The 21,042-nt window shown below is 45.0% G+C and overlaps 4 long non-coding RNA genes across 4 annotated transcripts; all 4 read left to right on the plus strand.

Moving 5' to 3' along the window:
• The first annotated feature begins 39 nt into the window (after window positions 1-39).
• On the plus strand, window positions 40-4,956 carry LOC140694124 (uncharacterized). The gene is made up of 3 exons (XR_012069878.1): window positions 40-212; window positions 4,584-4,654; window positions 4,863-4,956. It is a non-coding gene; the product is annotated as an uncharacterized lncRNA (long non-coding RNA).
• Window positions 4,957-8,618: 3,662 nt separating this feature from the next.
• LOC140694120 (uncharacterized) lies at window positions 8,619-10,281 on the plus strand. Its single transcript, XR_012069874.1, has 3 exons — window positions 8,619-8,782; window positions 9,877-9,947; window positions 10,156-10,281. It is a non-coding gene; the product is annotated as an uncharacterized lncRNA (long non-coding RNA).
• A 350-nt stretch (window positions 10,282-10,631) lies between these two features.
• LOC140694119 (uncharacterized) lies at window positions 10,632-15,550 on the plus strand. Its single transcript, XR_012069873.1, has 3 exons — window positions 10,632-10,801; window positions 15,172-15,242; window positions 15,451-15,550. It is a non-coding gene; the product is annotated as an uncharacterized lncRNA (long non-coding RNA).
• A 385-nt stretch (window positions 15,551-15,935) lies between these two features.
• LOC140694123 (uncharacterized) lies at window positions 15,936-20,901 on the plus strand. The gene is made up of 3 exons (XR_012069877.1): window positions 15,936-16,096; window positions 20,470-20,540; window positions 20,749-20,901. It is a non-coding gene; the product is annotated as an uncharacterized lncRNA (long non-coding RNA).
• Window positions 20,902-21,042: the final 141 nt, after the last annotated feature.

Below are 21,042 nucleotides of genomic sequence, written 5' to 3' on the forward strand. Positions count from 1 at the left end.
CTAAGCCAAGCTCCACAGAGGGCGGCAGCCCCGCCATCACACTGATCCACCCACAGAACTCTGCCCGGTTACCTAGGATCCAACAGCCACAACAAGCCTCGCGGTAAACACCAACATTCCACCTGGAATCCAACCGCTAACTGCCATCCCCAATGGCTGCTGCATCTTGTCAGTGTTGGGGGAGGGGCTGCATCCGACGAGAGGTTCCTAAGGTAAATGTGATTCTACCCACTAGCGTCCCATGGGCCTTTCTTCTTCCCTCTTTCCTTTTGTTCAGAGCTCTATGCACCGTACCAATGGAGGGAAGTGTGTCCCTTTTCAGTTGATGGTTTCACACGTCTTTAAACTTTCTAACAGTTCACAGTACACAGGGACCCACTAAAGGAGACTTATGTTCCTATAATATCCGTACACCCGGAATACATATGCGTCGCCTGATTTCTGCTGAAACACCCACACTCTCAGGACATGGATCCATTGGATTCATGGGGGCTGAAATTCCAAGAAATGAAACCAACCCCAATGTGCACTTTGCTGTCGGTCTCTTTTGCACTTAGTACACTTTGGCAGAGCTACTTGCCTTTGTTATAGGCTTCTTACATTTCTTCTCTACGTAGCCTAGAATATGGCATTCCTTCATCCTGTTGGAAGACATACAAGTCTACATCACGGACTAGGAAACCATTTGATTCCAAATCGGCATTAGTGTTAGGTCACGATATGCTCTTATGAATCAAAATTTACGAATATGAATGCACGCTTCTGATTTCCGAATACAAGTGTGCTGAGTACATGCAAGCCACGATACTGGGTCGATGCGTTCTGAATGACCCTTGACCTCACCTTGAGTATTTTCTTTTGAATACTCATGGTTCCCTTTGTATATGTCAGCCAACCATACCATTTTGGTGCTTGTTTGTTGGTTTGATTCTTTGTTGGTCTTCTTCTCGCTTGTTTTGCAAACACGTCAGGCCATGCATCTCTCCTTTCGCTTCAAACAGAGTCAAATAAGCTGATTCACTTAAGAGAGTGCTTCCAATCACCTATGATTTCCTGCTTCCCTCTCCCATCTTTAGGGTTTTGATGTCCTCCTTAAGTTCTTCTTCTTTCTTCTCTGCCACACATGCTCTTCTTGCATTTCCAATAATGGTTTCTTCTTTCCATTCCATCTTGCTGCTTTTCTATTCCGGGGAGTATTCTCAACCTTCCTTTTAGAAAAACTTTTGAACTGCTGAATTCTTTTAAGATTTGCCGGTCTGTAGAATTCTCTAGCTCTGCCGTTATTTGAAAAGGTGTTCATGTGGCATAGGCTACCCTAGGTGGCAGCATTTGGCTATTCAGGATATGGTCTGTGTCCTGGCACTCCTCCCTGTCCTGCAATATTGCTGCCGAGATATCAGCTGAAACCCCTCTGGAGGTTTCCTTGTGACTATGTTGTTTCCTCCAGGTGCATTTTAAATCACTCGGATATTCGTGAACTTTGTTGATTTGAATCATACAGCTGCTGGTAGGTCTATTGGGATTCCACCTCCTTCGGATGCTGTGTAATTCCTGAATTCGCATAGATGATTCTTTCTTGGCTTTCAGCAAGTTTCAGTCTGATTTTTCTACAGATAAATTTTCAGACACTTTTTGTTTCTTTATCTCTTGCTTTTCCATCTGGGACTCATGATTTCTATTCTTTCATGCCCTGTCTTAACCCAGGGTTCAACTGCAATGTTTTCATTTGTTTGCACTTGCTTTCCTATGTCTGCTTCTGACCGAGGTTTTTCTCTTCCCCTGTCTTCACAGTCATTCACGCGTCCCTCTGCATTATCTAGTCTGCTTAGGACTGAACTTTAGCCTTGATATAATCACATCCATTGAGTTTCCTGATATTTTTTGGCTCGTCTTTAGACATTCTCTTAAACTTTTCTGGTATTCTGCCTTTTGTGATTCTGAGACAGTGGTGTTATTCAGTGTTTTCCTGACCTTCATTTTCAACACTTGTTCTGGATAGCGTTTTGCAGACTAGTTGTTTGAAAGCTTATCTTTTGCGCCTTCAATATCTTTGGAACTGAAAATGGTACTTCCTGTTTCTTTTACTGTTCTTCTTCATCTCTACTGGTCAGGTAATATCAGGTATCTAATGTAGACTTCTAGGGCTTTGTTAATTGAAAATTTTAGACTCTTGTCTCTACGCAATTCCATGGGATTTCTGTGAGGACAATTTCTCCTAGGCATTGATGCCATAACCTGTACCTGTGTGTGTTGTTTGGTATATCTCCAATTGCTGGTGTTGCATTAGTTGTGATGAACAACCCATACTACTTCGATTAGCATAACTTCATTTTGATTATACTTATCTCACACTTCTGAAAGTGCACAGGACACTTCCTCTTGTGGAAATGAAGCTTCTAAAAGTTCTCAGCTCTGCATTCTTCTCTATGTCATTTTGGAGTGTTTCCAAAACAGCAAACTGAGAGTGCTCTGCTGCTTTTTATTGCCACGGGAATGTCCCAATGAAATCAGTTCTTTCCAGAGCTTCTCTGTCTACAGAAACACCAGTGGAAGCATATCTATGGATGTCACATATCAGGGCCTGCTGGAATGATCCCGCAGACCTTCCTTGTTTTCCTAGGTGCCGTACCGTGCCGGTGCCATCCAAAATGTAGCATCCGCTTTTGGGAGATAGTGCTGAAGGGAATGCTTCCTCTTCTCACGCTGTGGACTTGGACCACTCTCCCTTGTCCTCTCATCCTTGTGGCACGGGTGCACGAAGGCAACCACAGAGTTGTTGCGCATCCTGTGACTCAAACCAAACCATAATCCCAGCCCAGGTTATGAATGTAGCATATCCTAAGGCTTTTCATTCTGATTTCAAATTCAAGGCCCCCTGGATCCCTCAGACCAGATGCACGATATCTCTGATTCAGCCCCACACGTGCTCTATTGGCAAAATTCCCAATTGGTCCCTGGTCCTGCAGATGTACTGGGTGTGGCCATGGGACATATCGGTAATCGCAACCGCGCGACCAGTGTGGTTGATTTATTATTGGTACACAGTTCGGTTTGCTCTCTTGATTCGACCCACCACATCCCACAACGCACTCCAGATCCCTGAGACTCAGCGTGTGCCATCATCCGTAGCTCTATGCCTCACTGACCATTGCCTCTGCTACCTCAAATTTGGCAGCTGGGATCTTGGTCTCAGAATTAACTGTGGGGATATTTTGCGCTGGTTTCTTTGAGTTCTCTCAGCCAAGCATCTGCTGTGCACTCTTGTAAATCTCAGCACATCACCTTCAAACCCATGTCTCCTGTCCGCTTGAGAGTGTGAGTCCAAGTTAAACAGAGTTTCACCCTCGTTGCTCCATCACCAGGGGTCCGAACCTGCACTGGTTTCCATTCCCTGCTTTGCATTCTCCTGCTTCCAGGTGTCCTGAGGCCTCATCCTGTCTTTGGGAGTAACAGACCTCTCTTCGGCCAGTGTCCTATGCTAAGGGCTGGGTGAGTGGATGTTTCCATTGCTCTGTACATGGGAGCGAGTGAGTGCAGGTTGCACTTCTTCTCTGCCAACTGGGCATCGATGAATCAACACTATCCAGATACATTTCACAGAAATGTGATATTTGCTTAGCTCTTTGTTTCTATACAGCCGTGGTGGGAGGGATTGTCCGAAGACAACTATTTTGACATTGTGTTGATATCCCATTTGCAGTCTTTAAGAAGTTTAACAGAACTCATTTACATGTTTTGGGAGTTATACGAAAATGGAGTTATTTTTTGAAACACACTAAATCGACCTAGAAGCCAGACTTGTCAATTTTGGTAACATTGTGTCAGCTCTACGGAAAAGCTAGACAGATAGAATGCAAACTAGCAGTCCAAACTGTTCAAGGGGTCATGTCAGCTCTTTAAGGTTGAAGCCTCCGAAACCAACAGGAACCATGAAATAACTTTTGGAATCATGGAATAACCCCCAACCTTGGATACACTTGTGCATGTGGTGCCCTGTATCCCAATGACACCTACTGGCCAATGTTGGCATTTCAAGGGGTAACATCCCTCTCTAGGAAAATACAAGAGGAAACAAACCAAATATATACATTTAGGTTTGAATCCAAAAGCACCTAGAGGCATTCTAGCTAGGAGAATCCTGCTGCAGTTATGCTAGTCTATTGAGAACCAGGTGTTTTTCTATCAGTGTTGAGAACGCTTAATCATCCGATCCTGTAGTTTAAAGCCATTTAACGCAACCAAGTCTGCACCCCCATGATATAGTGCCCCCGGGGGCTTGACTCAAGTGAAAGACGATCCACATAAGCTGTGTCATTAATGTCATTGGCGACTTTTACAGTTCAGTTCACTTTCTGACTGGCACTATTTACCTTCACTGTCTTGAAAAACTGAAGCCTAATACAGATTCATGTTCAGTCAAAGATTCCCCTCACTTACCACACTCCCTTCACCCCAGGGAAGACATACACAACATTTGCTGAATCTAGCGGAAGGACATCGTTTCTAGGTGTGAGCTAAGTATTCAATTTTATCTATTTCAGCCGAGACTATTTGACCTTTAAGGTGTTCACTGTTGTTCACAGAGAGTGAAGCTGGAGGAACTCTGATTCTAGGAGGGGCTTGCTCTTCTCGTAATGGCTTCATTGCAGCTCAGGTACTGATCCTTCAAAATGGATGCCTGAGTGGAGGGGAGGCAAGGGCAAGTGCTCACTAGCTAGGCCCAAACCTGGGAAAAGGCTTACCTGGGCTTGTTGAATTTTGGTCTGAATGGCTTGGGAATGCCCCTTGGGACGTGTGGATTCTCACGACCTCTTCCAAGAACAGGAGCGTTTTGATCATCTCTGCCATTTCTTCTCCTTCAGACGTCAGGGACCTTGGACCCGTTATTGGAGAAGAGAATTGAGGAACTTCCTCAAGTCCACGTTGGCACTCCGTATGTTTCTGCCTGTATCAGTGAGTTTCAATATGTCTCATGAATGTCTTTTGAGCCTGGTATCCTCTACAGCTGTCTCCACGCCAGTATTCTCCATTGTAGCAGAACATCTCTCATCCATGTGTTCGCATCTCTCCTCAATCCGTGCAGCCAGCTTATCGGCCAGCTTCTCTTCGTGTCTCCCCTAAAGTCGACTTCACCAGGACTGGGCAAGTCTGAAAGTACCTCGGAGCCTGACCAGTAAGCTGATGACAGGCAGATCTTCCACTGTCTGCCCTTTCAGGTTCTGGAAACTGACCTGTGACCTCAGGTCTTTGGGCAGCAGCAGTATCTCGAACTTACACAGCTTCCCGGACCAAACACCTAAGCCAAGCTCCACAGAGGGCGGCAGCCCCGCCATCACACTGATCCACCCACAGAACTCTGCCCGGTTACCTAGGATCCAACAGCCACAACAAGCCTCGCGGTAAACACCAACATTCCACCTGGAATCCAACCGCTAACTGCCATCCCCAATGGCTGCTGCATCTTGTCAGTGTTGGGGGAGGGGCTGCATCCGACGAGAGGTTCCTAAGGTAAATGTGATTCTACCCACTAGCGTCCCATGGGCCTTTCTTCTTCCCTCTTTCCTTTTGTTCAGAGCTCTATGCACCGTACCAATGGAGGGAAGTGTGTCCCTTTTCAGTTGATGGTTTCACACGTCTTTAAACTTTCTAACAGTTCACAGTACACAGGGACCCACTAAAGGAGACTTATGTTCCTATAATATCCGTACACCCGGAATACATATGCGTCGCCTGATTTCTGCTGAAACACCCACACTCTCAGGACATGGATCCATTGGATTCGTGGGGGCTGAAATTCCAAGAAATGAAACCAACCCCAATGTGCACTTTGCTGTCGGTCTCTTTTGCACTTAGTACACTTTGGCAGAGCTACTTGCCTTTGTTATAGGCTTCTTACATTTCTTCTCTACGTAGCCTAGAATATGGCATTCCTTCATCCTGTTGGAAGACATACAAGTCTACATCACGGACTAGGAAACCATTTGATTCCAAATCGGCATTAGTGTTAGGTCACGATATGCTCTTATGAATCAAAATTTACGAATATGAATGCACGCTTCTGATTTCCGAATACAAGTGTGCTGAGTACATGCAAGCCACGATACTGGGTCGATGCGTTCTGAATGACCCTTGACCTCACCTTGAGTATTTTCTTTTGAATACTCATGGTTCCCTTTGTATATGTCAGCCAACCATACCATTTTGGTGCTTGTTTGTTGGTTTGATTCTTTGTTGGTCTTCTTCTCGCTTGTTTTGCAAACACGTCAGGCCATGCATCTCTCCTTTCGCTTCAAACAGAGTCAAATAAGCTGATTCACTTAAGAGAGTGCTTCCAATCACCTATGATTTCCTGCTTCCCTCTCCCATCTTTAGGGTTTTGATGTCCTCCTTAAGTTCTTCTTTCTTCTCTGCCACACATGCTCTTCTTGCATTTCCAATAATGGTTTCTTCTTTCCATTCCATCTTGCTGCTTTTCTATTCAGGGGAGTTTTCTCAACCTTTCTTTTAGAAAAACTTTTGAACTGCTGAATTCTTTTAAGATTTGCCGGTCTGTAGAATTCTCTAGCTCTGCCGTTATTTGAAAAGGTGTTCATGTGGCATAGGCTACCCTAGGTGGCAGCATTTGGCTATTCAGGATATGGTCTGTGTCCTGGCACTCCTCCCTGTCCTGCAATATTGCTGCCGAGATATCAGCTGAAACCCCTCTGGAGGTTTCCTTGTGACTATGTTGTTTCCTCCAGGTGCATTTTAAATCACTCGGATATTCGTGAACTTTGTTGATTTGAATCATACAGCTGCTGGTAGGTCTATTGGGATTCCACCTCCTTCGGATGCTGTGTAATTCCTGAATTCGCATAGATGATTCTTTCTTGGCTTTCAGCAAGTTTCAGTCTGATTTTTCTACAGATAAATTTTCAGACACTTTTTGTTTCTTTATCTCTTGCTTTTCCATCTGGGACTCATGATTTCTATTCTTTCATGCCCTGTCTTAACCCAGGGTTCAACTGCAATGTTTTCATTTGTTTGCACTTGCTTTCCTATGTCTGCTTCTGACCGAGGTTTTTCTCTTCCCCTGTCTTCACAGTCATTCACGCGTCCCTCTGCATTATCTAGTCTGCTTAGGACTGAACTTTAGCCTTGATATAATCACATCCATTGAGTTTCCTGATATTTTTTGGCTCGTCTTTAGACATTCTCTTAAACTTTTCTGGTATTCTGCCTTTTGTGATTCTGAGACAGTGGTGTTATTCAGTGTTTTCCTGACCTTCATTTTCAACACTTGTTCTGGATAGCGTTTTGCAGACTAGTTGTTTGAAAGCTTATCTTTTGCGCCTTCAATATCTTTGGAACTGAAAATGGTACTTCCTGTTTCTTTTACTGTTCTTCTTCATCTCTACTGGTCAGGTAATATCAGGTATCTAATGTAGACTTCTAGGGCTTTGTTAATTGAAAATTTTAGACTCTTGTCTCTACGCAATTCCATGGGATTTCTGTGAGGACAATTTCTCCTAGGCATTGATGCCATAACCTGTACCTGTGTGTGTTGTTTGGTATATCTCCAATTGCTGGTGTTGCATTAGTTGTGATGAACAACCCATACTACTTCGATTAGCATAACTTCATTTTGATTATACTTATCTCACACTTCTGAAAGTGCACAGGACACTTCCTCTTGTGGAAATGAAGCTTCTAAAAGTTCTCAGCTCTGCATTCTTCTCTATGTCATTTTGGAGTGTTTCCAAAACAGCAAACTGAGAGTGCTCTGCTGCTTTTTATTGCCACGGGAATGTCCCAATGAAATCAGTTCTTTCCAGAGCTTCTCTGTCTACAGAAACACCAGTGGAAGCATATCTATGGATGTCACATATCAGGGCCTGCTGGAATGATCCCGCAGACCTTCCTTGTTTTCCTAGGTGCCGTACCGTGCCGGTGCCATCCAAAATGTAGCATCCGCTTTTGGGAGATAGTGCTGAAGGGAATGCTTCCTCTTCTCACGCTGTGGACTTGGACCACTCTCCCTTGTCCTCTCATCCTTGTGGCACGGGTGCACGAAGGCAACCACAGAGTTGTTGCGCATCCTGTGACTCAAACCAAACCATAATCCCAGCCCAGGTTATGAATGTAGCATATCCTAAGGCTTTTCATTCTGATTTCAAATTCAAGGCCCCCTGGATCCCTCAGACCAGATGCACGATATCTCTGATTCAGCCCCACACGTGCTCTATTGGCAAAATTCCCAATTGGTCCCTGGTCCTGCAGATGTACTGGGTGTGGCCATGGGACATATCGGTAATCGCAACCGCGCGACCAGTGTGGTTGATTTATTATTGGTACACAGTTCGGTTTGCTCTCTTGATTCGACCCACCACATCCCACAACGCACTCCAGATCCCTGAGACTCAGCGTGTGCCATCATCCGTAGCTCTATGCCTCACTGACCATTGCCTCTGCTACCTCAAATTTGGCAGCTGGGATCTTGGTCTCAGAATTAACTGTGGGGATATTTTGCGCTGGTTTCTTTGAGTTCTCTCAGCCAAGCATCTGCTGTGCACTCTTGTAAATCTCAGCACATCACCTTCAAACCCATGTCTCCTGTCCGCTTGAGAGTGTGAGTCCAAGTTAAACAGAGTTTCACCCTCGTTGCTCCATCACCAGGGGTCCGAACCTGCACTGGTTTCCATTCCCTGCTTTGCATTCTCCTGCTTCCAGGTGTCCTGAGGCCTCATCCTGTCTTTGGGAGTAACAGACCTCTCTTCGGCCAGTGTCCTATGCTAAGGGCTGGGTGAGTGGATGTTTCCATTGCTCTGTACATGGGAGCGAGTGAGTGCAGGTTGCACTTCTTCTCTGCCAACTGGGCATCGATGAATCAACACTATCCAGATACATTTCACAGAAATGTGATATTTGCTTAGCTCTTTGTTTCTATACAGCCGTGGTGGGAGGGATTGTCCGAAGACAACTATTTTGACATTGTGTTGATATCCCATTTGCAGTCTTTAAGAAGTTTAACAGAACTCATTTACATGTTTTGGGAGTTATACGAAAATGGAGTTATTTTTTGAAACACACTAAATCGACCTAGAAGCCAGACTTGTCAATTTTGGTAACATTGTGTCAGCTCTACGGAAAAGCTAGACAGATAGAATGCAAACTAGCAGTCCAAACTGTTCAAGGGGTCATGTCAGCTCTTTAAGGTTGAAGCCTCCGAAACCAACAGGAACCATGAAATAACTTTTGGAATCATGGAATAACCCCCAACCTTGGATACACTTGTGCATGTGGTGCCCTGTATCCCAATGACACCTACTGGCCAATGTTGGCATTTCAAGGGGTAACATCCCTCTCTAGGAAAATACAAGAGGAAACAAACCAAATATATACATTTAGGTTTGAATCCAAAAGCACCTAGAGGCATTCTAGCTAGGAGAATCCTGCTGCAGTTATGCTAGTCTATTGAGAACCAGGTGTTTTTCTATCAGTGTTGAGAACGCTTAATCATCCGATCCTGTAGTTTAAAGCCATTTAACGCAACCAAGTCTGCACCCCCATGATATAGTGCCCCCGGGGGCTTGACTCAAGTGAAAGACGATCCACATAAGCTGTGTCATTAATGTCATTGGCGACTTTTACAGTTCAGTTCACTTTCTGACTGGCACTATTTACCTTCACTGTCTTGAAAAACTGAAGCCTAATACAGATTCATGTTCAGTCAAAGATTCCCCTCACTTACCACACTCCCTTCACCCCAGGGAAGACATACACAACATTTGCTGAATCTAGCGGAAGGACATCGTTTCTAGGTGTGAGCTAAGTATTCAATTTTATCTATTTCAGCCGAGACTATTTGACCTTTAAGGTGTTCACTGTTGTTCACAGAGAGTGAAGCTGGAGGAACTCTGATTCTAGGAGGGGCTTGCTCTTCTCGTAATGGCTTCATTGCAGCTCAGGTACTGATCCTTCAAAATGGATGCCTGAGTGGAGGGGAGGCAAGGGCAAGTGCTCACTAGCTAGGCCCAAACCTGGGAAAAGGCTTACCTGGGCTTGTTGAATTTTGGTCTGAATGGCTTGGGAATGCCCCTTGGGACGTGTGGATTCTCACGACCTCTTCCAAGAACAGGAGCGTTTTGATCATCTCTGCCATTTCTTCTCCTTCAGACGTCAGGGACCTTGGACCCGTTATTGGAGAAGAGAATTGAGGAACTTCCTCAAGTCCACGTTGGCACTCCGTATGTTTCTGCCTGTATCAGTGAGTTTCAATATGTCTCATGAATGTCTTTTGAGCCTGGTATCCTCTACAGCTGTCTCCACGCCAGTATTCTCCATTGTAGCAGAACATCTCTCATCCATGTGTTCGCATCTCTCCTCAATCCGTGCAGCCAGCTTATCGGCCAGCTTCTCTTCGTGTCTCCCCTAAAGTCGACTTCACCAGGACTGGGCAAGTCTGAAAGTACCTCGGAGCCTGACCAGTAAGCTGATGACAGGCAGATCTTCCACTGTCTGCCCTTTCAGGTTCTGGAAACTGACCTGTGACCTCAGGTCTTTGGGCAGCAGCAGTATCTCGAACTTACACAGCTTCCCGGACCAAACACCTAAGCCAAGCTCCACAGAGGGCGGCAGCCCCGCCATCACACTGATCCACCCACAGAACTCTGCCCGGTTACCTAGGATCCAACAGCCACAACAAGCCTCGCGGTAAACACCAACATTCCACCTGGAATCCAACCGCTAACTGCCATCCCCAATGGCTGCTGCATCTTGTCAGTGTTGGGGGAGGGGCTGCATCCGACGAGAGGTTCCTAAGGTAAATGTGATTCTACCCACTAGCGTCCCATGGGCCTTTCTTCTTCCCTCTTTCCTTTTGTTCAGAGCTCTATGCACCGTACCAATGGAGGGAAGTGTGTCCCTTTTCAGTTGATGGTTTCACACGTCTTTAAACTTTCTAACAGTTCACAGTACACAGGGACCCACTAAAGGAGACTTATGTTCCTATAATATCCGTACACCCGGAATACATATGCGTCGCCTGATTTCTGCTGAAACACCCACACTCTCAGGACATGGATCCATTGGATTCGTGGGGGCTGAAATTCCAAGAAATGAAACCAACCCCAATGTGCACTTTGCTGTCGGTCTCTTTTGCACTTAGTACACTTTGGCAGAGCTACTTGCCTTTGTTATAGGCTTCTTACATTTCTTCTCTACGTAGCCTAGAATATGGCATTCCTTCATCCTGTTGGAAGACATACAAGTCTACATCACGGACTAGGAAACCATTTGATTCCAAATCGGCATTAGTGTTAGGTCACGATATGCTCTTATGAATCAAAATTTACGAATATGAATGCACGCTTCTGATTTCCGAATACAAGTGTGCTGAGTACATGCAAGCCACGATACTGGGTCGATGCGTTCTGAATGACCCTTGACCTCACCTTGAGTATTTTCTTTTGAATACTCATGGTTCCCTTTGTATATGTCAGCCAACCATACCATTTTGGTGCTTGTTTGTTGGTTTGATTCTTTGTTGGTCTTCTTCTCGCTTGTTTTGCAAACACGTCAGGCCATGCATCTCTCCTTTCGCTTCAAACAGAGTCAAATAAGCTGATTCACTTAAGAGAGTGCTTCCAATCACCTATGATTTCCTGCTTCCCTCTCCCATCTTTAGGGTTTTGATGTCCTCCTTAAGTTCTTCTTTCTTCTCTGCCACACATGCTCTTCTTGCATTTCCAATAATGGTTTCTTCTTTCCATTCCATCTTGCTGCTTTTCTATTCAGGGGAGTTTTCTCAACCTTTCTTTTAGAAAAACTTTTGAACTGCTGAATTCTTTTAAGATTTGCCGGTCTGTAGAATTCTCTAGCTCTGCCGTTATTTGAAAAGGTGTTCATGTGGCATAGGCTACCCTAGGTGGCAGCATTTGGCTATTCAGGATATGGTCTGTGTCCTGGCACTCCTCCCTGTCCTGCAATATTGCTGCCGAGATATCAGCTGAAACCCCTCTGGAGGTTTCCTTGTGACTATGTTGTTTCCTCCAGGTGCATTTTAAATCACTCGGATATTCGTGAACTTTGTTGATTTGAATCATACAGCTGCTGGTAGGTCTATTGGGATTCCACCTCCTTCGGATGCTGTGTAATTCCTGAATTCGCATAGATGATTCTTTCTTGGCTTTCAGCAAGTTTCAGTCTGATTTTTCTACAGATAAATTTTCAGACACTTTTTGTTTCTTTATCTCTTGCTTTTCCATCTGGGACTCATGATTTCTATTCTTTCATGCCCTGTCTTAACCCAGGGTTCAACTGCAATGTTTTCATTTGTTTGCACTTGCTTTCCTATGTCTGCTTCTGACCGAGGTTTTTCTCTTCCCCTGTCTTCACAGTCATTCACGCGTCCCTCTGCATTATCTAGTCTGCTAAGGACTGAATTTTAGCCCTGATATTATCACAACCATTGAGTTTCCTGATATTTTTGGCTCGTGTTGAGACTTTCTCTTCCCCTTTTCTGGTATTCTGCCTTTTGTGATTCTGAGACACTGGTGTTCTTCAGTGTTTTCCTGACCTTCATTTTCAACACTTGTTCTGGATAGCGTTTTGCAGACTAGTTGTTTGAAAGCTTATCTTTTGCGCCTTCAATATCTTTGGAACTGAAAATGGTACTTCCTGTTTCTTTTACTGTTCTTCTTCATCTCTACTGGTCAGGTAATATCAGGTATCTAATGTAGACTTCTAGGGCTTTGTTAATTGAAAATTTTAGACTCTTGTCTCTACGCAATTCCTTGGGATTTCTGTGAGGACAATTTCTCCTAGGCATTGATGCCATAACCTGTACCTGTGTGTGTTGTTTGGTATATCTCCAAATTGCTGGTGTTGCATTAGTTGTGATGAACAACCCATACTACTTCGATTAGCATAACTTCATTTTGATTATACTTATCTCACACTTCTGAAAGTGCACAGGACACTTCCTCTTGTGGAAATGAAGCTTCTAAAAGTTCTCAGCTCTGCATTCTTCTCTATGTCATTTTGGAGTGTTTCCAAAACAGCAAACTGAGAATGCTCTGCTGCTTTTTATTGCCACGGGAATGTCCCAATGAAATCAGTTCTTTCCAGAGCTTCTCTGTCTACAGAAACACCAGTGGAAGCATATCTATGGATGTCACATATCAGGGCCTGCTGGAATGATCCCGCAGACCTTCCTTGTTGTCCTAGGTGCCGTACCGTGCCGGTGCCATCCAAAATGTAGCATCCGCTTTTGGGAGATAGTGCTGAAGGGAATGCTTCCTCTTCTCACGCTGTGGACTTGGACCACTCTTCCTTGTCCTCTCATCCTTGTGGCACGGGTGCACGAAGGCAACCACAGAGTTGTTGCGCATCCTGTGACTCAAACCAAACCATAATCCCAGCCCAGGTTATGAATGTAGCATATCCTAAGGCTTTTCATTCTGATTTCAAATTCAAGGCCCCCTGGATCCCTCAGACCAGATGCACGATATCTCTGATTCAGCCCCACACGTGCTCTATTGGCAAAATTCCCAATTGGTCCCTGGTCCTGCAGATGTACTGGGTGTGGCCATGGGACATATCGGTAATCGCAACCGCGCGACCAGTGTGGTTGATTTATTATTGGTACACAGTTCGGTTTGCTCTCTTGATTCGACCCACCACATCCCACAACGCACTCCAGATCCCTGAGACTCAGCGTGTGCCATCATCGGTAGCTCTATGCCTCACTGACCATTGCCTCTGCTACCTCAAATTTGGCAGCTGGGATCTTGGTCTCAGAATTAACTGTGGGGATATTTTGCGCTGGTTTCTTTGAGTTCTCTCAGCCAAGCATCTGCTGTGCACTCTTGTAAATCTCAGCACATCACCTTCAAACCCATGTCTCCTGTCCGCTTGAGAGTGTGCGTCCAAGTTAAACAGAGTTTCACCCTCGTTGCTCCATCACCAGGGGTCCGAACCTGCACTGGTTTCCATTCCCTGCTTTGCATTCTCCTGCTTCCAGGTGTCCTGAGGCCTCATCCTGTCTTTGGGAGTAACAGACCTCTCTTCGGCCAGTGTCCTATGCTAAGGGCTGGGTGAGTGGATGTTTCCATTGCTCTGTACATGGGAGCGAGTGAGTGCAGGTTGCACTTCTTCTCTGCCAACTGGGCATCGATGAATCAACACTATCCAGATACATTTCACAGAAATGTGATATTTGCTTAGCTCTTTGTTTCTATACAGCCGTGGTGGGAGGGATTGTCCGAAGACAACTATTTTGACATTGTGTTGATATCCCATTTGCAGACTTTAAGAAGTTTAACAGAACTCATTTATATGTTTTGGGAGTTATACGAAAATGGAGTTATTTTTTGAAACACACTAAATCGACCTAGAAGCCAGACTTGTCAATTTTGGTAACATTGTGTCAGCTCTACGGAAAAGCTAGACAGATAGAATGCAAACTAGCAGTCCAAACTGTTCAAGGGGTCATGTCAGCTCTTTAAGGTTGAAGCCTCCGAAACCAACAGGAACCATGAAATAACTTTTGGAATCATGGAATAACCCCCAACCTTGGATACACTTGTGCATGTGGTGCCCTGTATCCCAATGACACCTACTGGCCAATGTTGGCATTTCAAGGGGTAACATCCCTCTCTAGGAAAATACAAGAGGAACCAAACCAAATATATACATTTAGGTTTGAATCCAAAAGCACCTAGAGGCATTCTAGCTAGGAGAATCCTGCTGCAGTTATGCTAGTCTATTGAGAACCAGGTGTTTTTCTATCAGTGTTGAGAACGCTTAATCATCCGATCCTGTAGTTTAAAGCCATTTAACGCAACCAAGTCTGCACCCCCATGATATAGTGCCCCCGGGGGCTTGACTCAAGTGAAAGACGATCCACATAAGCTGTGTCTTTAATGTCATTGGCGACTTTTACAGTTCAGTTCACTTTCTGACTGGCACTATTTACCTTCACTGTCTTGAAAAACTGAAGCCTAATACAGATTCATATTCAGTCAAAGATTCCCCTCACTTACCACACTCCCTTCACCCCAGGGAAGACATAAACACAACATTTGCTGAATCTAGCGGAAGGACATCGTTTCTAGGTGTGAGCTAAGTATTCAATTTTATCTATTTCAGCCGAGACTATTTGACCTTTAAGGTGTTCACTGTTGTTCACAGAGAGTGAAGCTGGAGGAACTCTGATTCTAGGAGGGGCTTGCTCTTCTCGTAATGGCTTCATTGCAGCTCAGGTACTGATCCTTCAAAATGGATGCCTGAGTGGAGGGGAGGCAAGGGCAAGTGCTCACTAGCTAGGCCCAAACCTGGGAAAAGGCTTACCTGGGCTTGTTGAATTTTGGTCTGAATGGCTTGGGAATGCCCCTTGGGACGTGTGGATTCTCACGACCTCTTCCAAGAACAGGAGCGTTTTGATCATCTCTGCCATTTCTTCTCCTTCAGACGTCAGGGACCTTGGACCCGTTATTGGAGAAGAGAATTGAGGAACTTCCTCAAGTCCACGTTGGCACTCCGTATGTTTCTGCCTGTATCAGTGAGTTTCAATATGTCTCATGAATGTCTTTTGAGCCTGGTATCCTCTACAGCTGTCTCCACGCCAGTATTCTCCATTGTAGCAGAACATCTCTCATCCATGTGTTCGCATCTCTCCTCAATCCGTGCAGCCAGCTTATCGGCCAGCTTCTCTTCGTGTCTCCCCTAAAGTCGACTTCACCAGGACTGGGCAAGTCTGAAAGTACCTCGGAGCCTGACCAGTAAGCTGATGACAGGCAGATCTTCCACTGTCTGCCCTTTCAGGTTCTGGAAACTGACCTGTGACCTCAGGTCTTTGGGCAGCAGCAGTATCTCGAACTTACACAGCTTCCCGGACCAAACACCTAAGCCAAGCTCCACAGAGGGCGGCAGCCCCGCCATCACACTGATCCACCCACAGAACTCTGCCCGGTTACCTAGGATCCAACAGCCACAACAAGCCTCGCGGTAAACACCAACATTCCACCTGGAATCCAACCGCTAACTGCCATCCCCAATGGCTGCTGCATCTTGTCAGTGTTGGGGGAGGGGCTGCATCCGACGAGAGGTTCCTAAGGTAAATGTGATTCTACCCACTAGCGTCCCATGGGCCTTTCTTCTTCCCTCTTTCCTTTTGTTCAGAGCTCTATGCACCGTACCAATGGAGGGAAGTGTGTCCCTTTTCAGTTGATGGTTTCACACGTCTTTAAACTTTCTAACAGTTCACAGTACACAGGGACCCACTAAAGGAGACTTATGTTCCTATAATATCCGTACACCCGGAATACATATGCGTCGCCTGATTTCTGCTGAAACACCCACACTCTCAGGACATGGATCCATTGGATTCATGGGGGCTGAAATTCCAAGAAATGAAACCAACCCCAATGTGCACTTTGCTGTCGGTCTCTTTTGCACTTAGTACACTTTGGCAGAGCTACTTGCCTTTGTTATAGGCTTCTTACATTTCTTCTCTACGTAGCCTAGAATATGGCATTCCTTCATCCTGTTGGAAGACATACAAGTCTACATCACGGACTAGGAAACCATTTGATTCCAAATCGGCATTAGTGTTAGGTCACGATATGCTCTTATGAATCAAAATTTACGAATATGAATGCACGCTTCTGATTTCCGAATACAAGTGTGCTGAGTACATGCAAGCCACGATACTGGGTCGATGCGTTCTGAATGACCCTTGACCTCACCTTGAGTATTTTCTTTTGAATACTCATGGTTCCCTTTGTATATGTCAGCCAACCATACCATTTTGGTGCTTGTTTGTTGGTTTGATTCTTTGTTGGTCTTCTTCTCGCTTGTTTTGCAAACACGTCAGGCCATGCATCTCTCCTTTCGCTTCAAACAGAGTCAAATAAGCTGATTCACTTAAGAGAGTGCTTCCAATCACCTATGATTTCCTGCTTCCCTCTCCCATCTTTAGGGTTTTGATGTCCTCCTTAAGTTCTTCTTCTTTCTTCTCTGCCACACATGCTCTTCTTGCATTTCCAATAATGGTTTCTTCTTTCCATTCCATCTTGCTGCTTTTCTATTCAGGGGAGTTTTCTCAACCTTTCTTTTAGAAAAACTTTTGAACTGCTGAATTCTTTTAAGATTTGCCGGTCTGTAGAATTCTCTAGCTCTGCCGTTATTAGAAACGGTGGTCATGGGTCATAGGCTACCCTAGGTGGCAGCATTTGGCCATTCAGGATATGGTCTGTGTCCTGGCACTCCTCCCTGTCCTGCAATATTGCTGCCGAGATATCAGCTGAAACCCCTCTGGAGGTTTCCTTGTGACTATGTTGTTTCCTCCAGGTGCATTTTAAATCACTCGGATATTCGTGAACTTTGTTGATTTGAATCATACAGCTGCTGGTAGGTCTATTGGGATTCCACCTCCTTCGGATGCTGTGTAATTCCTGAATTCGCATAGATGATTCTTTCTTGGCTTTCAGCAAGTTTCAGTCTGATTTTTCTACAGATAAATTTTCAGACATTTTTTGTTTCTTTATCTCTTGCTTTTCCATCTGGGACTCATGATTTCTATTCTTTCATGCCCTGTCTTAACCCAGGGTTCAACTGCAATGTTTTCATTTGTTTGCACTTGCTTTCCTATGTCTGCTTCTGACCGAGGTTTTTCTCTTCCCCTGTCTTCACAGTCATTCACGCGTCCCTCTGCATTATCTAGTCTGCTTAGGACTGAACTTTAGCCTTGATATAATCACATCCATTGAGTTTCCTGATATTTTTTGGCTCGTCTTTAGACATTCTCTTAAAGTTTTCTGGTATTCTGCCTTTTGTGATTCTGAGACACTGGTGTGCTTCAGTGTTTTCCTGACCTTCATTTTCAACACTTGTTCTGGATAGCGTTTTGCAGACTAGTTGTTTGAAAGCTTATCTTTTGCGCCTTCAATATCTTTGGAACTGAAAATGGTACTTCCTGTTTCTTTTACTGTTCTTCTTCATCTCTACTGGTCAGGTAATATCAGGTATCTAATGTAGACTTCTAGGGCTTTGTTAATTGAAAATTTTAGACTCTTGTCTCTACGCAATTCCTTGGGATTTCTGTGAGGACAATTTCTCCTAGGCATTGATGCCATAACCTGTACCTGTGTGTGTTGTTTAGTATATCTCCAATTGCTGGTGTTGCATTAGTTGTGATGAACAACCCATACTACTTCGATTAGCATAACTTCATTTTGATTATACTTATCTCACACTTCTGAAAGTGCACAGGACACTTCCTCTTGTGGAAATGAAGCTTCTAAAAGTTCTCAGCTCTGCATTCTTCTCTATGTCATTTTGGAGTGTTTCCAAAACAGCAAACTGAGAGTGCTCTGCTGCTTTTTATTGCCACGGGAATGTCCCAATGAAATCAGTTCTTTCCAGAGCTTCTCTGTCTACAGAAACACCAGTGGAAGCATATCTATGGATGTCACATATCAGGGCCTGCTGGAATGATCCCGCAGACCTTCCTTGTTGTCCTAGGTGCCGTACCGTGCCGGTGCCATCCAAAATGTAGCATCCGCTTTTGGGAGATAGTGCTGAAGGGAATGCTTCCTCTTCTCACGCTGTGGACTTGGACCACTCTTCCTTGTCCTCTCATCCTTGTGGCACGGGTGCACGAAGGCAACCACAGAGTTGTTGCGCATCCTGTGACTCAAACCAAACCATAATCCCAGCCCAGGTTATGAATGTAGCATATCCTAAGGCTTTTCATTCTGATTTCAAATTCAAGGCCCCCTGGATCCCTCAGACCAGATGCACGATATCTCTGATTCAGCCCCACACGTGCTCTATTGGCAAACTTCCCAATTGGTCCCTGGTCCTGCAGATGTACTGGGTGTGGCCATGGGACATATCGGTAATCGCAACCGCGCGACCAGTGTGGTTGATTTATTATTGGTACACAGTTCGGTTTGCTCTCTTGATTCGACCCACCACATCCCACAACGCACTCCAGATCCCTGAGACTCAGCGTGTGCCATCATCGGTAGCTCTATGCCTCACTGACCATTGCCTCTGCTACCTCAAATTTGGCAGCTGGGATCTTGGTCTCAGAATTAACTGTGGGGATATTTTGCGCTGGTTTCTTTGAGTTCTCTCAGCCAAGCATCTGCTGTGCACTCTTGTAAATCTCAGCACATCACCTTCAAACCCATGTCTCCTGTCCGCTTGAGAGTGTGCGTCCAAGTTAAACAGAGTTTCACCCTCGTTGCTCCATCACCAGGGGTCCGAACCTGCACTGGTTTCCATTCCCTGCTTTGCATTCTCCTGCTTCCAGGTGTCCTGAGGCCTCATCCTGTCTTTGGGAGTAACAGACCTCTCTTCGGCCAGTGTCCTATGCTAAGGGCTGGGTGAGTGGATGTTTCCATTGCTCTGTACATGGGAGCGAGTGAGTGCAGGTTGCACTTCTTCTCTGCCAACTGGGCATCGATGAATCAACACTATCCAGATACATTTCACAGAAATGTGATATTTGCTTAGCTCTTTGTTTCTATACAGCCGTGGTGGGAGGGATTGTCCGAAGACAACTATTTTGACATTGTGTTGATATCCCATTTGCAGACTTTAAGAAGTTTAACAGAACTCATTTATATGTTTTGGGAGTTATACGAAAATGGAGTTATTTTTTGAAACACACTAAATCGACCTAGAAGCCAGACTTGTCAATTTTGGTAACATTGTGTCAGCTCTACGGAAAAGCTAGACAGATAGAATGCAAACTAGCAGTCCAAACTGTTCAAGGGGTCATGTCAGCTCTTTAAGGTTGAAGCCTCCGAAACCAACAGGAACCATGAAATAACTTTTGGAATCATGGAATAACCCCCAACCTTGGATACACTTGTGCATGTGGTGCCCTGTATCCCAATGACACCTACTGGCCAATGTTGGCATTTCAAGGGGTAACATCCCTCTCTAGGAAAATACAAGAGGAACCAAACCAAATATATACATTTAGGTTTGAATCCAAAAGCACCTAGAGGCATTCTAGCTAGGAGAATCCTGCTGCAGTTATGCTAGTCTATTGAGAACCAGGTGTTTTTCTATCAGTGTTGAGAACGCTTAATCATCCGATCCTGTAGTTTAAAGCCATTTAACGCAACCAAGTCTGCACCCCCATGATATAGTGCCCCCGGGGGCTTGACTCAAGTGAAAGACGATCCACATAAGCTGTGTCTTTAATGTCATTGGCGACTTTTACAGTTCAGTTCACTTTCTGACTGGCACTATTTACCTTCACTGTCTTGAAAAACTGAAGCCTAATACAGATTCATGTTCAGTCAAAGATTCCCCTCACTTACCACACTCCCTTCACCCCAGGGAAGACATAAACACAACATTTGCTGAATCTAGCGGAAGGACATCGTTTCTAGGTGTGAGCTAAGTATTCAATTTTATCTATTTCAGCCGAGACTATTTGACCTTTAAGGTGTTCACTGTTGTTCACAGAGAGTGAAGCTGGAGGAACTCTGATTCTAGGAGGGGCTTGCTCTTCTCGTAATGGCTTCATTGCAGCTCAGGTACTGATCCTTCAAAATGGATGCCTGAGTGGAGGGGAGGCAAGGGCAAGTGCTCACTAGCTAGGCCCAAACCTGGGAAAAGGCTTACCTGGGCTTGTTGAATTTTGGTCTGAATGGCTTGGGAATGCCCCTTGGGACGTGTGGATTCTCACGACCTCTTCCAAGAACAGGAGCGTTTTGATCATCTCTGCCATTTCTTCTCCTTCAGACGTCAGGGACCTTGGACCCGTTATTGGAGAAGAGAATTGAGGAACTTCCTCAAGTCCACGTTGGCACTCCGTATGTTTCTGCCTGTATCAGTGAGTTTCAATATGTCTCATGAATGTCTTTTGAGCCTGGTATCCTCTACAGCTGTCTCCACGCCAGTATTCTCCATTGTAGCAGAACATCTCTCATCCATGTGTTCGCATCTCTCCTCAATCCGTGCAGCCAGCTTATCGGCCAGCTTCTCTTCGTGTCTCCCCTAAAGTCGACTTCACCAGGACTGGGCAAGTCTGAAAGT

Source organism: Vicugna pacos, unplaced genomic scaffold (assembly GCF_048564905.1).
Source record: "Vicugna pacos unplaced genomic scaffold, VicPac4 scaffold_20, whole genome shotgun sequence".
NCBI lineage: Eukaryota > Metazoa > Chordata > Mammalia > Artiodactyla > Camelidae > Vicugna > Vicugna pacos.